The 18,413-nt window shown below is 41.9% G+C and overlaps 1 long non-coding RNA gene across 1 annotated transcript in view; it reads right to left on the bottom strand.

Annotated features, from left to right (window-relative positions):
• LOC114061109 overlaps window positions 1-17,850 on the bottom strand; it is a 22,432-nt gene extending 4,582 nt beyond the window's left edge. The window contains exons 1-2 of the long non-coding RNA XR_003572047.1: window positions 17,775-17,850; window positions 4,933-4,935 (exon numbers count right to left, since the gene is read on the bottom strand). This is a non-coding gene — a long non-coding RNA (uncharacterized LOC114061109). The remainder of the gene's footprint in view (window positions 1-4,932; window positions 4,936-17,774) is intronic.
• Between the last annotated feature and the right edge of the window lie 563 nt (window positions 17,851-18,413).

Raw genomic sequence — 18,413 nt, 5'->3', positions numbered from 1 at the left:
TGGACTCAGGATATGACTGAAGCAGCACAAAGCTGTTCCTGAAGAACAGCTGAACTTGTTTGGCTCTGTATTTCATAGAATTACAAAGCAGTTTGGGTCGGTAGGGACCTTAAAGATCATCTTGTTCCGCTCCCTGCCATGGGCAGGGACACCTTCCACTAGACCAGGTCACTCCAAGCTGCATCCAACCTATCCTTGAATACTTCCAGAGATGGTATATCCACAGCTACTCTGGGCAACCTGTGCCAGTGCTGGGGAGAAGATGGAGAGCACAAACAAGTCTGAAGGGGAACTTGTAAGGGATTAAAATTCTGGAGTGTGCATTGGAATATATATATTTGTATCCAGAGAGATTTATGTAAAATTAGTGCCCAGCCTGCAGCTTTAAGCTTTACGTGACATTTGAATATCACAAATACCCAAATCTCTCTTTCTGCTTCTGTAAACCCCTTGTTAAAATACAGCTTTTTATTTGGATTTTTGGTGAACAAACCGTTTCTGTGAATGGTCCTTATTAATTTGCAGAACTCTTGTTTAATGGTCAGTCAAAGCCAACTGCTTTACAATCAAATCCTTGCAGAGCAAATAGTAGGAAAGCAATTATTAAATTATACCTTGAGAATCACAGGGCAGACTAAATGCAATTCCTTTATAGCTTTAATACAGAAGGATTATATTATTTAATTAAGCTTTGTAAATATAAATTACTTATGTTGCTGCAAACTGAAAGTTTAGGACTTTCTCAAAGGAAGGAATATCCTTTTGGCTTAGATGTTCATTTAACATCCTATGAAACATCTTTTAGAATTATGATGGAGGAGGATCATAAAGGCATTTTTTAGCAGTCAGTGACCAAGTTTTTGACTAGTAGAGAAAGACTCCAAGTTATTTTTCTGTGGTATATCTACTGAAGTCTGACTCATTCCCTCTTCTGTGAGCCTGAAGCCAACAATGGAATTATAAAATCTGTGCATTATTTATGCTGCCTGGATTCAAAATACACAGGTGTTTTATTTGTTCTGTAAAGCAATGCGTATTATACCAGAAAAATATAAGCTCCACTTAAGCCGTACACTACAAAAAGCCCATCTCATTTAAAGAAAAAAAAAAATCAATTTCTACATATTTAAAAACCTAAACGATCAGGGATAAAGTAAAAGGAGATAAAAAGGAAAAAAAAAAAAAAAAAGATACACATCTTAAGACCCTGGGCCTCTTAATTTTTAAACCAGCCAAGTAACACAAATTCCAGAGCTGCAGGGACAGAGCCAAGGCGTGGGTTGCCATCTAGTGGGGTCTGGTCACTGGGGACAGGGACAGGAGTTGCACATTTTGAAGTAGTGCCTTAATTCTTTTCACATCGCGCAGCTCCAGATTAGGTCACTTCAACTCTCCTAGCTGCCATCTGGCTTAAAGGCGCTGTTTCCTTGCACGAGCTGCAGGAGTAAAACTACATCACATTCTGGATGGCTGTTGAGGGGCTGCTGCAGTACTTGAGAAGGCAACACCGAGTCATTACGAAGTCTGGCTGGCAGAGGTTTCACAGAAATCAGTAAACCTTGCCATGTAAGGGAGAGTTCACAGTTCTCATTAAAAAGCAAGTGATTTCAGGTTTTCCAGTGAAATGTGGCAATTATTCTTTTGGAGTAATTTTTTTCACCCTGTAGCTTTAAAAAGACCCAACAGTGCATTTGAGAGAGGGCTCTTGCTAGAATTCAGTAGGATTTGAACCGGTTTATTTACCCTTCCCTTGGGCAGGCTCTCATAAGGGCAGGACAGTGTCTTCTGACTGCATAGAGTATTCCAGGACAACTGAGAAATTCATTTTTGGAAATGAAGCATGAAAAACATGCAGACCCTCCTGCAGAGGGGACATTCACCAAAGTACCTGGAGAAAACTTTACCTGAGGCACTGTGACTCACCTGTGCAGGTGAGAGGGAAAGGAGTAAAGAGGTTTTCCTCACGAGTTAAGGGTAGAGTTCGCTAGATTTTTGATGAAAAATCTTAACCAACATGGTTTCTGACTGAGCTGATGCCGATTCTGCAGGGTTTTGTGGAGACTGGGACTGTACACAGAGCAGTCCCACTGCTGATGGGGGTCCCGCCTGGCTGATGCTCCTGTCCTGACCTGGACGCAATGAAACACAAACGATAAGAAAATTCCATAACACCTCGGACTGCATTTGGACTTGGTGGTTTGGAGATGAAATGTTAAATAATTATGTCACTAAACTATGATGCCACTAGGTGGCACAGAAGTACTTTTTTTGGGGTAAACGAAAGCACTGCCACGGTAATAAAACGAGGAAACTGTGTGTGTCCTTAGGGGAATCCAGCACCATCTACCTTTGCCATTCTTTTGGCACGGCAGTCATCTCGAAGCGTGAATATCGTCGGGTTTTATATGAGGTGTTCATAAAAGGCATCAAAGTGAAACACCTAAGTCCATCAGTGGATTTGTGACTCTTAATCAAGAGGAATCTTAAAAACTACTGTGATGTCCCTAGGCTGGGATTCAAGAAGTTCAGAGGAAAAAAAAAAAAAAAAAAAAAAGCCTAGCAAATTTGTGGGGTTTTTTAATTTTGTAGGTATTTTGAGGGGCTTTCCCCCCCCCTCAAATGACATTAGAGCGGTTACTCCACAAGGAGGTGTCTGAATCAAAAAGCTACATCCTGTAAGCACCTTTTGAGAGCAGAATGACCCTGCCCAAAGGGCAAAAAGCAGAAGATAATCTGCCAGAATGAAGTATGGGACAAAGACGAGGGAGTAAAGTGTGGAGTCCTCTCCCCTGATAGGGCAGGATGAAGTGAATTTTCCTAGATGTCCTACATCAATACCTCATCCCAGCAGCGTGAACCTTCCCTCAGCTCACTGTAGGTTAGCCTTGGCACATTCCCAGGGGTTTTACTCCAGCCTTCATGCTGCAGTGATCAGTGGTGATTGAGGCAAAGAACAGGAATGCTCTTAAGAAGCCATGTGGGCAAACTACTGGGAAACTCTTTTTCCTATGCAGCTGCACAAAAAAATATTCTTCAAGTCCCACACACTGGAAAAAATGGTTTTCACATTTTTTGAAAGTCTGGGGCTTTTTCAGATTTTTTTTTTTACTGAAAATCATTAACCTCAAAAATCAGAGTTGTGTGGGTGTTGGGTTTAAAGTGGAAAAGCCTTCAAATTCTGTGCTCAGGGGAGACCAGGATTTCTGCATTGGATGGCAACAAACTTCAGCCAGCTCTGTGCAGTCCCCTAAGCTCTTAATCAAGTGACAGGCCATTCTAGACATTGGAGTAGAGTTTCCTTTGACAGACAAAGAATTCAATTATTTTTGTCATTTTCCCTCCTCTTGAATTTCCCTGTCTCAGACTTGTCCATACCCAAATTTTCATGGTCTCTGCATTCCTGTCACTTTCCTGGGGCTCGAGCTTTTGCAAAATAAAGGTCATGGGTTCCAGCTGCCAAACACCCCACAAGGTTGGTAAGTGGTAATCATTTGTGTTGCTTCTCACACTTTGGCAAAACTACTTGGCAGGTCTCGGTAATCCAATCCTCTGCTTGGTTTATTGCTGGGAGAGAATGGAAGCTGCCCAAATTGACCCTTGTTATAGCTGTGACAAAGAATGTTTCATAGATTGAGTTCTAAGGAAAGATTAGACTGAAACCATTGACTTTATTTCATTTACACTTTTTTGGTCATAAGATATTTCAGCAAAGGAGCGAAAATTATAAACTTAGACATGGATGTCTGTCAGTCTCAATGATCATCTTCAAATTGTGTTACTATTTTAATTTCTGTGTTTATGTATTGGATATTGAAATATCCAAAGGCTCAAATGGACAGCTTTTCTTCAACGAGCTTGGGTACTTTTTTTTTTTAAAGGCTGCCTTTCCTCTATAAAAATATAACGTTATATTTATATATATTTTACATATATGTATGACTTTTATGGTCAGTCTGCATCTCCAAGGATTTTAGTGTTCTGTAAAGCAGATTCTGTGATGTTGCAAGGTAATATTGCGTGGGATAGCACAGTTAGAGTATCTTAGCTGTGGAGTTTGAAGAGCTGAACACCATAAAATTAAGTGTAGTTAGATGCTCAAACCTGAACTATGGCTGCAACGTGGTACCCAGTGTTTTTTCTGTTGTGATTAAGAAGGCACCTATTACAGTTAAGAAAGATGCAGAAGAAATGGTTCTTGTGAAATAGCTCTGACAACGCAGAAAAATGCCTAATTTCTGGAGTTTGGGGTTTAGGTGCTCCTCCCCCTTGCTAAAACGATCAATACTTGTCCAAGAAACTTAGGACAGCTATGGTGCCTCACCTTTAACTGGTATCTACAAGTGTAAATCCCTTCCTGTCTCTCTGAGAGTGTTTTTTCCTTGCTCAGTACTGTATCCAACAATGATGTGCACATGATGCTCATGGAACAGACTTGTCTCCTCCTTTTGCACACTGTTACCTGAGAAGTAAACACCTATGTATATCTGAGCACATTAAAAGCAGTTCCAAGAAATACATTATTAAAAACATTAGTGTTTTAATTAGGCAGCCACCTCTGAAGTTTTTATGGCAGTCACGTGGCTGGTGCATGCATTTGGGTATGTAGCAACACCTCTCTCTTATGCAAGGCAACTTCTTTCATAGGTGACGTTTAAGAAATAACAAAATCATAAATGTTTTAATGACTTCAGATGGAAAAAATTTTTAGCTGATTTCTTCAGCCTGGTCCATCCTGTCTCATACTTTTTAAGCTTTACTGTATTTTATTGTTATGCCTGCCTTTCATTTCGTCCAGTTTCAGCTATTTCAGGTACTGGTTTTTCTTCAAATGAAAACCAGTAGCTATCTGACAGCAGCACATACAAGTTAAGAGTGTTTCATTCAAATAATAACACAGCTCTTGGCTAAACACTTTTCAAAGCAACTAAAAACATCCTGTAACCCACTGAAGTGTAAAAGGTGTAGCTGTCCCTTCACGCAGTCCTGGTGGTGGCTTTAGAGGTGGTAGGTTTGGATGAGATTCTCCTGCTTGCTTTTTGCTGCTGGAGAAAACGCTTTTCCCGAGCTCAGTGTTGCAGCAGTGCAAGACGATATTTGACAAATATTTTGCCTCATCTGTAGCCATCCCACAGATTTGGGGGTGGGTCCTTTACAGAGGTAGCTGCGTTCAGGTACATCCCACAGGTGACAGGTGAGTGACTTGTAGAGGCATTGGCCTCCCTGAGGGTGTTTTCCTCATGGCAGATTTAAGGTTGCCAGTGGGAGGCACCTGATGGCACAGCATCTAATTACAGGCTTTCCACTTTACAGGGTAACCTGGTGTCACACATAAACCTGTCAAAATTCCTCCAACACAGAAAATATGATGGAAACTCAAGCTGACCAGCAGCAGAAGGGGTAGATTGCCTACGAGCCTGTTTAGGGTTTGTAAGCAAATTTCCACTTTCCTTCCTCTCCTTTTCCTTGGCTTTAATCACCTTGAGATTAACGTTTAGCAGAAAATTGTGCAGTACTCTAATCAACAAAGAAAATGGCATGTCAAACAGGTTTCCAATATAAGGGCAATATTTTGTTCTGTTCTGGTGGTATCAATAGCTTCCTGTACACAATGAGGCTAGAAGGCAGTTTTCAGCTAATGTTATGCTCTGATTGGAAACTGAGCATCTCAGCTCCAAAAGACTGAAGGCTCCCTAGTTTACTTCATTTGAAACAGCTTCATTTCTCCCCGGAGTTATATTTAGAGATTAATGTAATCAGCAGCTACTTAAGGAGGTAAGATCAGGTAAGATCTGCAAGATTTTCAGAGCTGCAGTGCAGGGTTTAGCCAGTGAAATCTCTGACCAAGGACAGGAAGCCATAAAAAGGTTCGTGGGGGGAAACTAGTATGAGGAATTAAGCTACAGCCATTACAATTAAAGATGGAAACGTGAGAAAATACTGCAGTACAAGAGTACTAGACTGGGAGAGTAGATTTTTACCCTATATCTATGAAGAAGATAGTCCAACTGGGCAGGTACCAGGCTCCCTAAGATGATGCTAATAAATTATAGAAAATGACGAATACTACTCCTCTTGCTGAATGCCCCTGCTTCACATGAATACATCCCAAAAATCTACCTACCACACATCCAGACCAGGCCTGCTGAACTCAGAGAGCAGAGGAGCATGATATTTTTCACGGAAATCTGTCATACGTGTATCTTGCCATCGATGCTGGAATTTTTCTGTTGGTCTCATGAGAGCAGCATAGAACTGAATGACATATTTACTTGTGTGAGAGCATAGTTTTAAGGGTGAACTAGTAATTCCTTATTCATTACAAGGTTTGCTCCAGGATATGGGATACCATCTCCTCTGCGTAGGTGTGAGAACTGAAAGGGATCAGGAAGGAACTAGTGAAACACAGGGACTAAAAATAACTATATGGCTGCTACTGAACTTCCTAGAACTTTCCTCTCACCAGACTCTAAAGCTTTGATCTCTTTTTTGCTGTTGTTTCAGCAGAATGGAACATTCCATCATAACTTCTGATATTCAGCTATAGGCCTTGTAAGACTCTTTCTAAATCTGTATGTATTAGCAAGAGATAAAAAGGATAAAAATGTTGGTGTCTTATTGCTAGTGTGGTTTCTCATGGTTTTTAACAGAGAAAATATTCCTCACTTGGGGAAATCCAGTACGAGATTTTAAACACTTCCTTGCAATAATTACTTCTGAGTATAATACAACAGCTTCTCACTTGGTACTGTAGTCTTTTGACATCTGATCTTGACCTAAAGCAGAAATAGAAATAATGAAAAAGAAAATATTCACTTAGCCACAGCATTAGAACCAATATCAGCCTTGCTGTGCGTGAATTCCTCATTTTGAGAGGGAAATGTGCTTTCACACCCACCCTGACAACGCAGGATGAAATCATTCTGATACAGTCAGAAGAAAAATAGCCTTTATCTGGTGTCTCTGTGGCTTGTTTTAATCCCCAGGAAGTTGTTTAAAGTTTTTTTCTCCCAGCTCTGTTAATTAGTCAGATAGTGAACTCTTGAAGGAGAAGTGAATGTGCTGAGTTCATGAATGACTTGAATGCACGGTGTAGGATTTTGGCAATTATCTTCAGTTAAGTAATACTGCGTGGTCCCACATCAAGCATTTTCATATCTTGTGTTTGTAAAACAAAGTTTATGAAAACTTGATGTTTTCATCATGTAATGTAGCCTATTTGGCAGTGTGTATTCCACCAGGGTAGTTTTCAGAGAGCTGGTGGTTAAGCATCCTTTGAAAACTATATATGGGTCCTAAAACAAAGTTGCACAGGTTAGAATAAGAAGTAAGACAACAAATTAATTTAAGCTTGCTACATTATTGGGAGCACGTTGGGAGTTCTTCATTTTGTTTGTTTTCTTGGTTTAAATTCCTTTCTATTTTCCTGGTTATAGGGCTATCTAAAAGCTTCACCTTTTTAATAGCATTCAGTAGGATTTCATGTTACTTTCAACTTGCAAAACAATTTCAAGTGCCAAAAGTTCACAGACACGAGGTTAGGGTTTTTCAGGGTGGTTTTTCTTCCATTTCTAGGTTTCAACACAATGGGAAAAGGTGAGTATCTGGGAGAAAATTCGCCTCCCTAGTTACACTTCAGCACCTCTACCCATGTACCTTTCTACCTGAGCAGAAAATATCACTCATTAAAGTGCAGTACCTAGGTAGGTACATAGAGTGGGGAAAGTATTTTCTCCATCAAAAATTGGTCTGTCAAGTTTTTATACAGTATAAAGGCCTAGAATTTGGTTAATGACAGTATAGTGGCAACCACTTAATTTGTTTTGACGTCATTCTGCAGGTGCTGAGGGTTCTTTTCTGGCAAAATGAGAACTCTTTGATGTTAACAATTGTGTTAAGATATTCAACTTTAACCCCCACCCCATTTTTGGCAATTTAGTGACCCATTGAAGCAGATCATTTCACTGAGGGGCTCCAGTCAGTAAACAACCATTTAACAGTGCTTTGGAGATTTCTCTTACCTACCACTTTGTTCTAATTTATGGGCTCAGCATTGTTTTTCATGTCTCTGTGGGTTTATGCTCATAGTTCCCATTAATGTCAGCATGGCAGGTGTTATTAAAACCTACCTGTGTGCCGTGTTTCAGCCACTGTATAAAAAAACTCATAGTAATGCAGAATGGTGCAACTCCCTCCCTCTCTTGGAGCTATAAACCAACATCCACAGTGTTAAAATCTGTTCTGCAGTGTACTAAGTGCCCTTATTTTGGGGAGATTAGAATCAGAGAATTAAGTCAAGGGGTTAAAATCTGTTCTGAAGCACAATAATAAGTGACCTTCTTTCAAGAAGACAAGCAGCAGAGAGGATCGAGGAAGATTTGATTCTTAAAGGTGATGCTGTTAAGCCCCAGATTTTGACCCTTCAGACACAACCACAGGCTTCCCTCATGGCAAGGGTGGACTTCTTGGATGTGGTCCCAAGGATGAGAGGGGAATGAGATCTGTAAGAGAGTCATGAGGAACATCTTGGTGACCTCCAATTCACACAGAGGCAGTGCACCCTCACCTTCCTTGCTGCAGCACCTCCTGAGTGATTTATGGGATCTGATTTGCTTCTGTCAGTTACCTCTGATTTGTGAACAAGCTGGAATGAGCCTCGGGGAGAGGGTGGGAAGGTGACAGGGGGATGTTTGAAAGAAAGGTTACATACCTCCCCACTCTGAAGGGCTAAACATATAATCTTCTATAGGAGTTCTATAATTTCTTGCTTACCTGGTCAGCTGGTAGGAAGAAAAACTGCAAACTGATGACAGCCTTGAAACAAGCAGTTGAGATTTTGGAGTGTTTTTTTTCCTACCTGCAGGTAGAAGTCATAAGGCAGGGGAGGATATGAGGAAGGAGCTGTTTGCATCTCTGGCATCTAGAAGTAGTTACTGCTGGCAAAAGTTGGATTGAAATGTTATAAGAGAGCTCTTCACGACAGAAACAATACAGGAACCTGTATTTTTGCACAGCTTGAAAATAAACAGGTACTTTATTTTCTTCTTCCCGGTAGCTTGTTTCAAAAGCTTATGGGCTTTGCATTTGATGGGACCTCACTGGCCGTGTAAGTGTTGCTCTGTCAAGTGGCTGAGGAAAAGCCCTGCTCACTTCTCCATGGAAAGCCCTTGGGTTGCCCCAAGAATTTTTAGACCTCTACACTTCTTCACATCTCGGTGCCTTTAAGTGTGTTGCAAGGGGTAACCTCAGTTTGGTGCCCTTATTAACCCCCTGGCCCACCTAACCAAATCCTTCCACTCCTCCTTTATTTCATCCTTGTGTTGCTGCATCAGCTTGGCCACAATTGCAGGTCAAGGGAAATTTCAAGGAATAGATCCTGCTGGGGAAGTTAAACACGATATTCCCTCACAAACAGACATGTCTGCAGCCAGTAAAAGCATCGATAAGTGCTATTCAGCGCCAGAGAATAGATGTAGAACCCAAAAACCCAGGGTAGAGTTTTATAGCAAATACCAGACAGCCTGGGTTTTCTTATTGCCTCCAGAAACATGTGGAGAATCCAGCTGCTTTTCCTGTACCTGTGATGTAAAGTATGAGTAGTTCCACACAAGTGAACACCAGGAAGATTAAATCAATAGTTACAGCAGGATATGAGGTTCTGGCATTTTAATAAAGCTATGTACCAACCATTCATTAATGAAGAACCAAAGAAACATGCTGAGTGATGTGTTATCTTTTTAATCATGTTAGTCCACATGAGACTGAGACAGAACTATTTATTATCCATCCTGTTTTCATAGCTGAGGTTTCCAGCTCAAGCAGAGGGACAGAAGATGCCAGGTTTCCCTCTTCTTGGTTTTCTCTTGAAACTTTGGCTTGAAGAAGCTGTTAATGTCACTCAAAAACCCCTAATTTTATTCCTCAAAAACTTACACTTTGTTGTCAGTTTCTGTAAAACTGATAAAATTATCAGTTTTCCTTTGGGTCAGTACTGAGAGGCTTAGCACATGTTAGAATGGAGATCTTCACTGACTGTCTTACAGGCTCCAGTGGCTGCCAACCTATGCTTGAGGGCTGAGTATAGAATCATAGAATCATTTAGGTTGGAAAAGACCTTCAAGATCATAGAGGCCAACCTTTTTGGTGATCCCAAGATCACCACACCGTCAACTAGCACTGAGTGCCATGCCCAGTTGTTTCTTGAACATCTCCAAGGATGATGACTCCACCACCTCCCCGGGCAGTCCATTCCAATACTCGACAACCCTTTCCTCAACAAAACTCTTCTTGATGCCCAGCCTGAACCTCCCCTGGTGCAACCTGAGGCTATGTCCTCATATGTTTGGCAGCAGAAGTGAATCAGCTATAAGTTACAGAACTGGGGAGAATCTCTAGCATCTCTTACAGGTCAATCACATCAATGAGCAGTATTTGAAACTCGGTCCCACTTATGTTATTTCTACTTCTCTTTGAGACAGGTCATGAACATCACTATAAATAGGTTTAATATAGTCTAATATGGGCTATTTTCAGAAGAGGTTTGTTTTATAGAAAAAGATCATCTTTTAATTCCATATTCACTCATTTGTTCTTACCAACCTTTGCCTTAATTCAATTTAATCCAGCAAAAGTCTATCAGATTAACTGTCACTATAAAATTTATTTTTTAATATTTCCTCACAAATTGAAGATAATATGTTCTTTATCTACAAAAAATCTGAGTAGTCTGTAGAGGTCCTTTTAATACTCATTTCATAGTATGACTTCTGAGCTGAAACTCTGAGGAAACATCACAAAGCTTTGAAGGAATTTGAAAAGAAAATTATGATGTGCTACTGCTGCGCTTAGGAGCTATATAGCACATTTATACCCTAGTAATACAAATATTAAAATACACTTTCGTTTATCTATGATTATTTTGGACTCAGGAAAGCTCTGGCAATTCTGTGTTTGCAAGAAAGGAAGAGCTGGTACAGCCGTGGCTACAGCAAACATCCCACCGCACTTGAGCGAACAAAATTCCACCCTATTGTAAAGAATTATCAAAGGTACGGTGTGCAAGCCATGGATCAAAGTCCACCAAGCATTCCCAGGCTGGGGAATAGGAAATCCCTGTTTTCTTCATTTCAAATGAACTCTACACAAAAAAGTTGCAATTATCTAGGCAGCTCTAAGGAGATGAGTGAGCAGTTACTTTAGAAACAGCACAGGCGCTTAGCATACACAGTTCAGGTGTTGCCTTCTGGCAGTTTTTGTGTGTTCTTTCATATTAATCTTTGTAATTTAATAGGCATAAATAGAGATCATAATTACCTTAAACAAAAATGCTTTTAAAGTTTTGTCTGGCACTTTTATTTTGCACTTTTTTTTTTTTTCCTTCAGACTATAAACCATACAGGCAGAATAGGAAACACAATACTTGGTATCTTACATTGGGCAGCAGCAAGATCCCCTGCTAAGACAACAGCCAAAGCTGCGAGAACTTCCACAAAACTCACTTTGGGTTATTTGAGGGATGCCCAGAGTTCAGACTGTTTGGAAACAGTTTCTTATTCTGACAGTCGGTAGTGTATGTAAGTATTTTATGGAGTGGTCCAGTGGGATCTGGGGGAATTTATGGGATGCTATGTGCCATAAATCCAGCTCACTAATTCATAAATAATCATTTAAGCAAATGGGAATGAGGGAAACTTTTGCCTAAACCTGGAAGCAAAACACCTCTACTCTGCCTGATGCTGACATACCCAGGCTCAAACGTTGCCTGTGCACCCCTTGGATAGACCAGCCCAAGTCTTGAGGGTACTTTCCAGGACAAGACCCAGTCTCTCTCCTGAGGGAGTTAGGGTTTTCATGCGCTCCTGAAATCCTTTTGTTATTCCTTTGCTGCTATTTCTAATAGCTGAGGACTGGGGGTGTGGGGGAAGCTCCAGGAGGCATCATAAACAGAACAAAGCACCTAAAATGAGGCCAGTCCCTCTCTCCTTTCCTTTCCTTTTCTTTTTTTCCTCACGGTGATGGCAACTCTTCAGAAAGAAAAACTTGCATCCAAATAGTCCCTTCCCACTTTTGGGATTTCCTTTTCACAGCTGGCCAAAGTTTGGTTTTTTTTCTCCTTTGTTGCACTCCCTTCATGAAGAGGAAAATGCATCACAAGGTTGAAAAGCCCAGGGCAGGGTTGGTACTTCCTCCTCTCACCTTCCTGCATCTCTTAACCTTCCCTCTTGCTTAGATGTTTGGGAAGCAGGTCAGGCCAAAAAGAAGAAAGGAGAAGCGTGGGTTTAATTTGGCTTATTGTTTACGGTAGATTGCCTAATTTTAGGTGAATGGCCATTTGTTATATTAGCTGATGTGTATTTTGATATTGTAATTTGAATTAGAGGAGTCCTCCAGTGCCAAGATTAGCATCATAAAATGAAATAAAAAAAAATTTAAAAAGGGTTAAAAAAACAACCAGCCAGTCCAATTAAAATTGTGGCTGTCTGGAGCCATGGAAAAATGTAGCATAAACAGAGCTGCAAGATTTGCAGGGTGGAGCTGGCATTGGCAGCAAGGTGTGTACAGGTATATACCTGTCTCCCTGATTTGGTCCAAACAACCCCCAGTGTGCTCCTTTTGGGATCAGAGAACAAAAGTGAGGCAAACACAGCTGAACTGCGGGAGAAGCCAATTCGCAGAGGAAAAGTACCTGTTCAAACAGTCCCCCCTTTCCTGGAACATCTCTCATCTAAAAGACTCTTAGCTCCTGTGCTTATCAGTTTATTGTCGTGCTTTCTGGCAATTAGTGATCCACTTCACCCCTTGCAAGCTCACATCACTGTTGAACTAAACTGACAAGATAAAACTCGGTGCTTAAAATTCCATTTCCAGTAATAGAAATGTACCCCATCCTGTCATTTTTTTAAGCAGGCTTTTTTTTGAAGTTATACAAAACACCACCATATTAGATTAAGCCTGGGAGGCATGAATTTGAAGGGAGAAACCTGTGTTTCTGAACAGAATGACAGCCTCTAGTTTTCACACTGTAGAATTTTCAAAATAGCTATTTTCTTCTGACTTTGGCACTCAGATTTCTTCTTTCTTTCATAAAGGTTTTTTATCTGTTATTTTGCATAATCAAGCCTAGAATCAGTAAATCACTTGAACACATATTGCCCTGCAAGCTTTGGTGGGGTTCTCTTGAAATCAGTGGGTATTAAGGTTTTGCTCAAGAGCCTCATTAAATCAAAATCTTTGTCCTTCAGTCTTACTTTGGGGATGGGGGGAAAGGGTTTGCACCTGGTTCAGTTCCTAGATCTCATGTCAATATGGTCATGCCAAATTTGCTCATTGGCAGTGATTTCTTCTCCTTTCTTTTTGAAAACAGAAGAAAAAGGAAATGATCCTTGGGCCATATGAAATTCCTTTGGAATTCAGGTTCCTGGATGACCACACTGGCTCAGCTGGACACGAAGCTGATTTTTACAGTGTGGTAAAGAGAACTCCTGTGTTTGGAGCAGCGTTAGAGGCCTATGGAGAGCCTGCACTGTGTGATCCAGCAGAATTTTGGGTCTAACTGAGAGACAGAGCATCATCAAAGCTCAGCACTTGCCACTCCCTTCTTAAAGCGAGTCTTCCTTATGCTCCTCTTTATCACTCTTCTATACATTGTGCTGAAAAACGAGTGCTTGAAAAGGAAAGACATACTTCTGTTTTGTCTCATTTAAATTCGCTGTACGAACCAAGTCAGCAAACACAAATGCTCTTAGAAAAAGTCTTTCATGTAGGTAACACTGGACTTTTTTTTTTTTTTTTTTTTTTTTTAAGAGGGCAGTCTGCCAGAGGGTGTCCAACATAAGCTTTTGTAGACAGCAGTTTTTCTACACAGAGCTGAGTTGACAGCTTTCCTCCTGGGATAATCACAATCTTCATTCTTCTGGGACAAAATTGCTTCTGACAGTATAAAACCCAGGACATCTTTGATGTAAAATCTGACTCAAACACATGAATGGTGAGACTACAGAGTCATCCCATTCAAGAGAAAATGTTAGTAGTGGAAGCAAGATCAGAGGTGCCAGCTGAATTAATCAAACTAGTAAAATGTGAGGAAGTATCAGTCCATAAAGCTGCCTAATAAATCTGAGTGCACAGCATTTGAAGGGAAGTGCCTTTGGACACTAAGCTGGGTGTCAGACTGGGAATGGGCTCTGTGTGTGTGTAGCCCTGTCCTGTTGGTATACTGCATTAAATGTTTTGAATGTGCATTTTTTTTTTTCCAAAAGCCTGTGTAAATCTCCAGTGCTCACTGATGCAGCGGTGGTTTGGTGTCCCTCCCGCTTTCTTCCTTCCCCTTGTTTGGAATGAGGAGCCTGAGACCTGAACCTCACAGGGTTGTCTCTGTTCCCTCAGCCTGCCCTGGGGATGACAGAGGAGATGGTGTGCCCCTAAATTTATCAGCCAGTTTGAGTTTGTAAAGGTTAGTTGTGGAGGTTTTTTCCAGAGAAGGACACAGAGTATCAGGATGAATACCCATCAGCAATTTTTTTGCAGAAAGAACAAACACTGCTGTGGTTTTTTTTTTCCTTAGATTTTGAAACTGGGTTGCTTTTTCAAAGTGTAGGATTTTGGGGGGTAAATGAGGGTGCAGTTAAACAAAATACTAATTGTGGCATGTAACCCAGGAATATCAGTGGCAATAATATGCTGATAAGCCTGGCTTTGAGCACTATGTGCTTGGAAAGACTTGGAGATCGACTTGAGAATTTCAAACCAGAAAGGTAAAAGGATAAGAGATGTTTCTGCTCCTGCAGACTTAAAGCTAAGAGAAAGATGGAACCGGTGAGAGGGCAGGGAAAGTTCTATTTGCCGAAATCCCTGTGGCCGAGCGGGAAGAGGTGGGACAGCAGGTGGCACCAGTGCCTCATCCATCCACCCATCCGTTCCCTCGCATCCCCGCTGCACTGCTGCACGACACGGTGCGTTTGGAAAAATATCCTGTTCGCTCTGGTTTATAGCTCGTATGCAGTGTCGCCCAACTGCCAGGCACTTTATCTGAGCAACAAAACTCAAACACCCGAAGTAAGGAAAAATAAGGACTTTCCTTCTGCTCACCTTGCAGCAGGAATGCAATATTTACAGGCTACAAGCTCCTAAAAATATTTTAGATGCCTTTCCATCTTGTTTTGTTTTCACATTCACTTTTCTTAAGTATTCCAGCAAGACCCCTCTAGAAAGGTAATGGGGTTTAGCCTGGAGGAAAGAAGACTGAGAGGGGACCTTATCAGTGTATCTAAGTATCTGAAGAAAAAATGCCAAGAGGATGGAGCCAGGCTCCTCTTGGTGGTACCCAGCAATAGGATAATAGACAAGGGCCAGAAACTGATGCACAGGAAATTCCATCTGAATATGAGGAAGAACTTCTTTACTGTGCAGATTGCTGAGCACTGGAACAGGTTGCCCAGAGAGGTTGTGGAGTCTCCCTCACTGGGGATATTCAAAAGCCACCTGGACACAACCCTAAGTAATATGCTCTAGGGGACTCTGCTTGAGCAGGGAGATTAGACTAGATGGCTACCTAACCCTAACCATTCTGTGAGTCTATGAGATGGAGGAAAAGCCAGAAGGAAGAAAGCTTGCAAAAGTAGCACAGACTGATGAGGCACACACAGGTTTCCCTATTCCTGTCAATATTTCTGCAGCAGGTCCCAAAGTCCCACTAATTTCCTCACAAACCAGTGATGCTTCTCCAGAACACTCCGTGTCTTGCTCACTCCCTCACCCTTCAGTAGCAGAGGCTCCCTGTTCTCTCTGCTCAGTGAGTACAAAGCAGCCCCTGTCTCCCTGGTTCAGCACAACATCTAAGCATGCAAGTAATTCCATCCCCATTCAGCAAAACGCTTAGCCACATGCTTACCTTTAATTATGTACTTAAACCAAAGATGTGTGAACTTGTGTTCTGGTCTCATGCTGGACAGCAGAGAACTTAATGAGATGTTTAGAGTTAAATAACTACTCAGTGATTTCCTGAATCGGGACCTAAATAGAAGATTGCTCCACCTGATTTTTAAAATTAGATTATGCTTAATTTTGAAGGCAGGGCACTTCCTTGAAGTCACATCGATTTGCCATAAACATTTCTTGGAGGCAATGCCCTTGGGGTCTAATCCAGGCCCCTTTGATCAGGCTCCTGTTGACGTCAGTGAATTTACATCAGGTCCTGGGTCCCAGCAGAGGAAAAGGAAGGAAGGAAGGAAGGAGACAGCTGAGATCACACCCTGTTGCCTGACACCACCCCCCCCCCCAACTCTGAAGTCACACTTGACAGTGAGAGCTGTCAATGAGGGCTCATCATCCTCCTTTCCCACAGATGGGGGAAGACTGCAAGAGACAAGAAGGGTGGAAGCCAGGGTTCTGTAGATCAATCACACCCCTATCTCCTCTCTTTCTTTCATCCTCACACCCCAAATAAAGTCATGGAGCTCAGGAGAGAAATTAAAAGATGTCCATTTTGCTTGTGCAGACAAAGTGTGAGTTTGCTGTGTGATGCTTTTGCTGTTGGGATGAGGCAGGACTGACTTACTGCCCACAAACTTTAAAACAGGATGGTGACTCTGTCACCACATGGCTTTTGAAGAGCTTTTAGCTCTGTTTTCTTTAAGGAGGTGAAATGGATAAATCAACAAATAAACTTAATTAGAACAGAGTAATAAATTTGTACGGATTTACATGCCTCTAGACAGTAATATATCTACTCACTTCGGGGGGGGAAAAAAAGGAAAAAATATGAGTTTATGTTTTGCTTGTAAGTGTCTGAATGGGATACTGGAACCATCTTAAAACACACTTAAGTGCAACTAAGAGAGTAATTCACACATAATCCTGTTCTCAGATATAAGGGGTTTTTTCTTCGTGCAAGACATCTATCATCAGAGAGGGGAAACCATCTCATTTAATTTGCATTCCAGGTTACTAAGGAACTCTGGGCAGTGTTTTTCTTAGCTACAGAAGCCAGAGGCAGATTGTATAATTTCCATTTCCTGATTATACGACATACATAAGTGAAGGGGCAAAGCTTGGAGCGCTCAGTTTACTATTGGATGCAGAGTTTTAAGTGCTGTTTGCAAAATTAGGATTGTGAAGAGAGACCAACCTGTTCCCACCTCCTGTCCTGATACTCCCCTGAAGGATCCTTTCATTTAAATCTCCAGTTTGCCATGTAACGAGGTTGAAATGTAGCTTTTTTTATTAATATGTATACGTTTGCAGTGTGTTTTAGATTGCAATTGGTGCCTGATGAAATCTGGTCCTTATCTTCATCTTGCAGCTCTGACACACTAGGAAAGGCAGAAGCTTTTCTCTGGGACTAGTCCCTGGAAAGTTGCAGGCATAAATCTCCTGTGATCACTCCTGTGACAGATCTGGTGTGCTCCCTGATATTAGTGGCAGTGCTAGCTACACAACACCCTTTTCCTTGCCTTTTCCCTGCAGTCCATTCCTTAGCTTTTCCTCCTTTTTTTTTCCGAGCTCCGCCTCTCCCTTCTTCTATCCATTTACAGGGATTTTGCAAAATCCGAAATGTGGCTGGCAGCGCCCAGGGTGAGGCACGGGGAGAGAGGGATGAGCCGGATGGCTACGTCCAAACATTTGAAAACGCTTAATGCAGGGGCTGGATCCAAATGTCGTGGCTCAGGCCCATTTCCATAAAGAATAAGAGAGAGAAATTAAACACCCTGTTCCTTCAGCCGACCAAGATGTGATGATATTTCGTAATCATAACAAAAAAGGGAGCAGCGGGGCCAAACTGCATCTTGGCTGTTCTTTATCGCTGTGAGTAGTACAGGAGGACAGGAATCAGATGGGATGAGCAAACTCCAGGCTGTAAAGCAAGTGCAGATGTCCCCTCCTGAGAGGAGTTCCTTGCAGCTGGAGGCTGGATGATGTTTACTGTGGAGCTGTACCAGCTCTAGGAGAGGGGAAAGGGTCCTCCTGCTATTCAGCAGCAAAGCAAAGCGAAGCAAGGCAGTTCTGCTCTAATCAGACTCCCTTTTTTTTTTTGCAGTGTTGGTTCATGGGTGTTGACAGAGGGAGGGATGCTGGAAGGGGGGTGTGTGGGCCACCCCAGCAAGTGACGGCAGTGGGAGCAGGCAACTCCTGTGCAGGTACCAGCAACAGGGCTGGTCCCGCTGCTGGCAGGTGGAGGCGTGGCTGTGGGAAGAGACACTGTTGTGGAGGTTGCCCAAGTCAGTCCTGGCTCGGGCTTGGCTCACCACACCCGTGCTCCCACTGAGGCTCTGCCGGTGATGCTCCTGTGTTGTGCTGGCATTTTCCCTCCTTTCCCCTCACGGGTTTTGCATTGTGGCTCCTGTGCTGTGTATAGAGGAAGGTTCTGCTTCTTGTTCTTTTGCAATACTAGTAGCACTCGGTTTAAATTTAATTTTCTT

This window comes from Empidonax traillii, unplaced genomic scaffold, assembly GCF_003031625.1.
Source record: "Empidonax traillii isolate 1590-97213 ecotype Southwest subspecies unplaced genomic scaffold, ASM303162v1 scaffold310:size1162954, whole genome shotgun sequence".
NCBI classification, from domain to species: domain Eukaryota; kingdom Metazoa; phylum Chordata; class Aves; order Passeriformes; family Tyrannidae; genus Empidonax; species Empidonax traillii.
This window is presented reverse-complemented; position numbering and strand designations above follow the sequence as displayed.